Below are 7387 nucleotides of genomic sequence, written 5' to 3' on the forward strand. Positions count from 1 at the left end.
GAAGCATTTGTACTTATTAACAGTGCTCCTATGCACTCTCACAAGTGTCCCAGATTGATGGATAACCTGCATGGTCTTCCTGGTGGTTAGAAGCCACTATGAATACAAATATAAATAAAATCTGACCAGGGTCCGCAAAGAGCTCCTAGAAATGGAAAAGACAAGGGCTGGGTGTGGTGGCTCACATCTGGACTCCCAGCACTTTGGGAGGTTGAGGCAGGAAGATTGCTTGACTCTGGAAGGTCGAGGCTGCAGCGAGCTGTGATCGCACCATTGCTGCACTCAGGTCTGGGCAATAGAGAGATACCTTGTCTCAAAAAAAGAAAAGAAAAAAAGGAATGGAAAGGCAGACAGACACAGAAAGACCTAACTGCGATACATATCAAAAGATGATATGCACTATAAGAATGAGTAAACATTTGCAAACATTTAAGCAGGGCTTTGAAGGACAAGTGGGAGTTGAACGGGAATGCCAGACCATTTGGGGATGAATGGTCATGTCATGTTGTAGAAAGGCTCACAACCAAGGAGGTTGAAGGAGAGAGAACCTCAGGGCTCTGGTGACAGCTGAAGCTGAAAAGTTAGCCTTGAAGACAAATCGTCAAGGGCCTTGAATAGCCAAAATTCTTCAACTTCGGGCAATCAGCTGAATATCTGGAGTTGATAATGTCAGCAATGAGGATTCCTTAAAGATTTCTAATCAGGAGATGGGATCCAATCTCCCTTTTGAACAGATAACTCCAGCTTCTCTGGAGGATGAACTAGAGGGAGCAGATAATGGCTGCACTTCAGGTGGAATGGAATTTGGCACTACAGATATCAGAGCCTGATTGCTGTCTTCTATGAAGCTTGATGAGTATGATGCTTCAGGGTCCAGAAATGAAGAAAAGAGTACTCTGATCTATGAATGAGAGTAAGCAAGAAATGGCAGAATATTTACCATTCTAGGAAGATGTATGGACCAAAAAATACAAGGGAATAAGAGGAGATATTACAAAAGGTTTGATGAGTTTACTACCCCAAAGGTTATGGCAATGTTTACACACTATAAATTTTACAACAAATCATGAGACCAAATGAACCCACGGAAAGGTTTGTGACAGAGCCAGAGCTGCTAATGAAGGACCTTTTGCCTTCACTGACAGGGATGAAATCATTTATAACCCTGCTGGTGTATTCCAGACCAAGTCAGTGAAAAATCTGACAAATTGGATATTTGGAATTTATTTCAATAAAGTCGCCTGCTGACAGTTTTAATAATTAAAATACATAGGCCAGAAGCCACAGGGAGGAATGAGAAAAACCCGTTTGTCTCATTTGCTCTCTTATCTTTTCTTTTTTTGGAAAGAAACTAACAATGAAATTTTTGAAAAGAACATACATCCAACTCAATAAGCCACATTAAACCTAATGATCAATGGACAGAAGATAAAGAAACCAGATCATCCTTACATACAATTGTCAATAGAGAAGTTTTATAAAAAAATATTCAACAGAAGAGCCATATTTGCCCCATCATAAAATAATTTCCTTGGCTATTTGAAAAGGGGATTCTGTGCAGATTAGGAGGTTGTGGACTACATGAATCCATTAATTAAAGTGGAAACTTCCCCATATTTGTATCATGAAAGATCTACTTTTTTTTTTTTAAACAAAGTCTTACTCTGTTGTGATTTACGTTCACTGCAGTCTCAACCTCCCCAGTTCAATTGATCTCAGCCTCCCAAATAGCTGAGACTACACACATTAGGCACCACTGTGCCCAGCTAATTTTTTGTAATTTTGTAGAGATGGGGTTCCACTCTGTTGCCCAGGCTGGTCTTGACCTCCTGCACTCAGGAGATTCACCTGCCTCAACCTCCCAAACTGTTGAGATTACAGGCATGAGCCACCACGCCCAGCCAGGTTTTACTTTTATTAGGAGTTTTCTCCCTGTAATTCTCATCCTCGAGGAATTTCTTCCACTAAACAAGCAGTATTTAAATAACCAATCATTTATTTTCTTATTGTGTTATTAATCACACCTAGCCCTTCCTGCCAATCAGAGTTTTTGATCATTAGGAGAGAATCTCTGTTACCACAATACGTTGATACGATTTCAGCCAAGAGCAAAGGAACTTGACATTTTATTTAGCCTCTAGGGACTTATCACAAGTAAATGTAATGGTTTCTGTTAGCCTTTTGAAATACTGAAAATAACTCAAGGAGCTATTACAATGTTCAAGGACCCTGAGGGATGTAGAAACCGCAGATGGGAAAATTCTGCACCAGAGAATAGACAAGATTCTATTAAAAATAAGCAAATCATGTTCACATTATATTTTCCCAGCTCCTATCAATTCATTCTCACATATATACCTTTCAACAAGAATTTACTGAGCATCAACTAGTCATGTACTAAATACTGAAATCAGCATTAGGGATACAAAAATAAAAGTCCTTGCCCACAGTCTAAAGGCCCAGATTCTAGCCACAGAACTAGAGAAGAAAGATGTAAGCAAACCCAAGACAAGCTAATAACGGCTTGATTGCACATGGCAATTTGGCTGTATGGCTGCAGAGCATTGTGTCCTAACTATGCCTTGGAGAGCCTGGAAAGGCTTCTGGAGAAATTAACAACTGAGTGGACATGTTAGAATGGAGAAAGAGCCAGCGGTTGAACAAATGTGATTGATCTTTCCAGGAAATAGGAACAGTATGTACAAAGGCATAAGTCATGAGAGAGAATGAATGGGATGTTCAGAAACAGCTAGCAATTCAGCAGGAGAAATAGCATAGTGTACTGGTTAAACACATAGGCTTTGATGCCAGATCCCCAGGAAGGGTCTCTAGGCTTCACCGTTTAGAAACTGGAGACTTCACGCAAGTTACCTAAGCTCTCTAAGCCCCTGTTTCCACATCTGTAAGATGGAGATAATAACAGCATCCACTTGGAGTAATCGAGAGTCAAATTGCACTTTTTATTTGTTTTTTATTTTTTATATTTCTTTATTTTGAGACGGCGTCTTACTCTGTCACCCAGGCTGGAGTGCAGTGGCAAGATCTCGGCTCACTGCAAGCTCCGCCTCCCAGATTCAGGTGATTCTCCTTTCTCGGTCTCCCGAGTAGCTGGAATTACAGGCGACCACCACCATGCCTGGCTAATTTTTGTATTTTAAGTAGAGTCGGGGTTTCACTATGTTGGCCAGGCTGGTCTCGAGCTCCTGACCTCAGGTGATCCACCCACCTCAGCCTCCCAAAGTGTTCAGATTACAGGTGTGAGCCACCACGCCCAGCCAGATTGCACTCTTTAAAGCATTTAGCCCTGTGCTTTGTGGTTAGTAGTTAGTGTTTATACATGCTGGCTCTCTATTGCTCTTTAGGAAGCATGCTCCTTGTGTGAGAATAAAGTTGGACAGATTGGCAGGGACCAAGGCATGAAGGACTTTTCTGCCATGCTAAGAAGGTGGCATCACTTTCTGTGGATCCTTGAAGAATTTTAAGCTCTGGAATAGGGAGCAACATGATAGCATTTGTAAGTTAGAAAGAACAATTTGGCTATAGCATGTAGGATGGTTTGGATAAATGGGAACTGGAGGTGTAGGGCTAACTAGGAAACTATCGAAATGGCACAAAATAAGCTTAATGTTGGGCCAGGCATGACGGCTCACACCTGTAATCCCAGCACTCTGGGAGGCTGAGGCAGGAGGGTCTCTTGAGGCCAGGAGTTCCAGACCAACCTGGGAAATACAGTGAGATCCAGTCTCTACAAAAAATTAAAAGGAAAAACAAAACAAAACTTTCATGACCAGCCTGGCCAACATGGTGAAACCCTGTCTCTACTAAAAATACAAAAATTAGCTGGGCTTGGTGGCAGATTTCTGTATTCCAGCTACTCGGGAGGCTGAGGCAGGAGACTCGTTTGAACCAGGAGGCAGAGGTTGCAGTGAGCCAAGATCCCACCACTGTGCTCCAGCCTGGGCGACAAGAGCAAGACTCCATCTCAAAAAAAAAAAAAAAAAAAAAGAACTTAGCCAGGCATGGTGGCATGCACACCTATAGTCCTAGATACTCAAGAGGCTAAACAAGGAAGATCACTTGATCCCAGCCAGGGTATCAAGGCTTCAGTGGGCTATGGTCACGTCACTGCACTTCAGACTGAGCAACAGAGCGAGACCTTGTCTCTAAAATTAAAAAATTTAAAAAAAAAATTTTTTTTTTAAAGCTTAACGTCACTAAGTGATAGTTATAACTGTGATTGCCAAAGGCGAATCTGCTAAGGGGAGAACTGTTTTATGCACTCACACCAGGTCTACAATACTCTGAAAACTTCTCTTCCTGAAGTGTTTGTCTTTATCCTAAGAGCAACAAAGCATATTTTAAATTAGCATAGCAACCAGTGTGGGAACTTCATTGTCAGCTCAACACAGGGCAATGTATAGAAAGTCCTTTCTAAAGACACCTGTAAAAGGCCTCTTTTGCCTTCAACGTGATGACCTAACTAATGGGATAAATAAACCCTCTTTGAAATGCAGAAGTGGCTTAGAAGGAGCCTCCAGGAAGCCGTATTTGATATGCACACGCATCTTGAAAATTAGTTTTCTTCTCCCAGCGCTGCCTTGGGGATCCGTGAAAGACAATTCTTCAAGCCAGGCGAGAACACCAGCAGAGCGATGTCTTCACAGCTCAGCCTCTAGCCCCCAGCAGCTGGGCTTTCATTACAGTACATATTGCAAACCGCCTTTTGCCAGAATTCTCCGACATCAGGCTAACGCAAGACTGCCAAGGGAGGTGGGGTACTTGAGGGCTGTAGGCCAGAAAATGGGGACCGCCAAAGCTAGGGACTCTTAAGGGGTGATGCAAATGGAATTTTGCTCTGCCAGGAATATAACCTCACCATCAGTCCTTCCCTTCCTCTAAAACAGCGTACTATGAACAAATAATAGTACTGCATAGATACTTAGAAAGGGAAAGCTCAATAGCTTTAAGTAAAAGTTCTTAGCCAGGGGGTGGAGAAATGAGAAAATATTTAGAGAGGGAAGAAGAGGTCCCTTAGAGCCGAGAGCAAAGTGTCATATTTTAAGGTAGTGTGTTTTGCCCAAAAGGTTTCTTCACAGCTTGTTAACAGCTGAGGCTCTCTCCCATATTAAAGACCACCCAGATGTGATAACTTGGTGGTGGACTCATCTTCTTGGCATTTATAATGGCAGCTGCCTAGAGCCCAGGGAGTTAGAAGCAACCCACAGAGCAATTTCAGTCAAATGCAAGTTCGAGGTACGTGACCTTGCAAGCAATGCTGCTGGAGAGAGATATATGTATCCCTCCTCCAACCCCCAACTCCCTCTGGAGTCCTTGGAAAGTCCTTCTGAAAAACACTGAAAGAAAAAATGCTTAACTGTCAAACTCAGGGAATCTGGGCAATTTTTGTCCCCTTTAAAAATATATATTTTCTTGTATTTTCCATGAAAGTTATTTTCCTACAAAGGTACAAAATTTCAGTCCTCTATAATTTGTATTTGTATCAGCCACTTTCATCACGGTTATACAAAACTTATTACAAATCAGCCAAAAACTTATTTGTACGATTACAGTATAATCTCCTCTTTGGTTTGGGGAACTTTAGTAAAGTTTACTCTACATGCCAGAAAAAAAAATTATACACCTGTATAATGCTAGAGATACACAAACCTATGGACACAGAAGCTGTCCTCAAAGAAAGTGTGTGTAGAAATGCAACTGACGAGTTGTTATTAATAGAAGAAATTTGAAAAAATAACTAAAACTACTCTATAATTTTAATAAATGTAGTAAGGAATAAATGGATTATTCAAGTCCAAAAGTAAGTACACTGTAGAAAGTTTCTCTTTCTGACACTGCAACCAGAGACAAAATAGAGAGAGGGCCGGGGGCAGTGGCTCACATATGTAATCCCAGCACTTTGGGAGGCCGAGGCAGGCTGATCACCTTAGGTCAGGAGTTTGAGACCAGCCTGGCCAACATGGCGAAACGCCATCTCTATTAAAAATACAAAAAATTAGCCAGGCATTATGGAGCACATCTGCAATCCCAGCTACTCAGGAGGCTGAGGCAGGAGAATCACTTGAACCTGGGAGGCAGAGGTTGTGGTGAGCCGAAATTGTGCCACTGCACTCCAGACGGGGTGACACAGCAAGACTCTATCTCAAAAAAAAAAAAAAAAAGGAAAAGTACAGAAACACACAGAGAAGGGAACACCTGTGAATGGTTCAATCCGGAAGTATAAATAGGAGAAAAAAATACATCCATGGATCATAGGTCAGATGTAAGAGATAAGATTTAATGGCCAAAGCTAAGATGACTTGCACTATGGCTGTTTCCTAAGTAGGTACTGAGAGTAGATTTTTTAAAAGTGTGAAACATTATGAAAACCTCATCTCCATGGAAAGAAATTATATGTGCTTTGTGTGTGTGTGTGTGTGTGTGTGTGTGTGTGTTTGGTATGCACATGTGTGTGTATATGGTGTGGGGTGTGTGTGTGTATATTTTATACAAAGCATAATAAAGCTGCATGGAACATCTTCACAGTAATTTTCTATCTAAAATGTGGAAGGACAGGACTAAAGAGACCTATACTTAAAAAAAAAACTTATCGGAGAAATAGCCTGAGTGAAATATAAGAGGAGGAAATTCAACTGAAGACCCTCAGGGGAAGACTTTCTTTGATCAGCGTGTGAAAAGTTATTGTTTCAAATCGAATAAGCAACTAGAACATGAAAATTTATCTTTTTACCTGAGTTGTCCATCAAAGGGATATTGTAGCAAGTAAAAAAAAGACGTCAGTATCTTAGCTTTTTTTTTGTTTTTTGTTTTTTTAAACATTAAAACTGTTCTCTAGTACTTTTTCAGTTATGTGACTCAATGCCCTTTTAGGATAACTCACATGATGAATTTCTCTCAGCTAAGAGTAAAAAAAATAGTTTATCTTTCCTAATAAACTAGTAGTCTTTTCCTTCTTAGACACTGAAAGCTATGTAATGCAATCTATTTCTTCCTTTGCCTTGGCTACCAGGAAGCTCTAAGAAAATTTGCATCCCCCAGGGTTCACTGAAACCATTATCCATTGTTCCTCTTCTTTTGCAGTTTGTCTTTTGCTGTTTTGTTTTTGTGTTAAAATTCCTTAATTATATGTTTTGAAAAGCTGTTATTTCACTCAAAGTTGGAAAGGGAGAGTGGGAAGAAGAGTATTTTTCACCTTTCCGTCTAAGATAATGCTGATTATTATGCCCTGTCCTTAAAGTGGAGAAAAGAAGGATGAAAGGCTAAAGAATTTGGGAGCAGTTTCTCTGGATTTGGAGAAATCAAACACAACCCTTGCTTTGAAAAACTTAACTTCTGTCCAAAGTCCTCTTCTACTCTCCTGCCTTTTAAA

Source organism: Sapajus apella, unplaced genomic scaffold (genome assembly GCF_009761245.1).
Source record: "Sapajus apella isolate SASKATOON/1434 unplaced genomic scaffold, GSC_monkey_1.0 scaffold6, whole genome shotgun sequence".
In the NCBI taxonomy this organism is placed as follows: domain Eukaryota; kingdom Metazoa; phylum Chordata; class Mammalia; order Primates; family Cebidae; genus Sapajus; species Sapajus apella.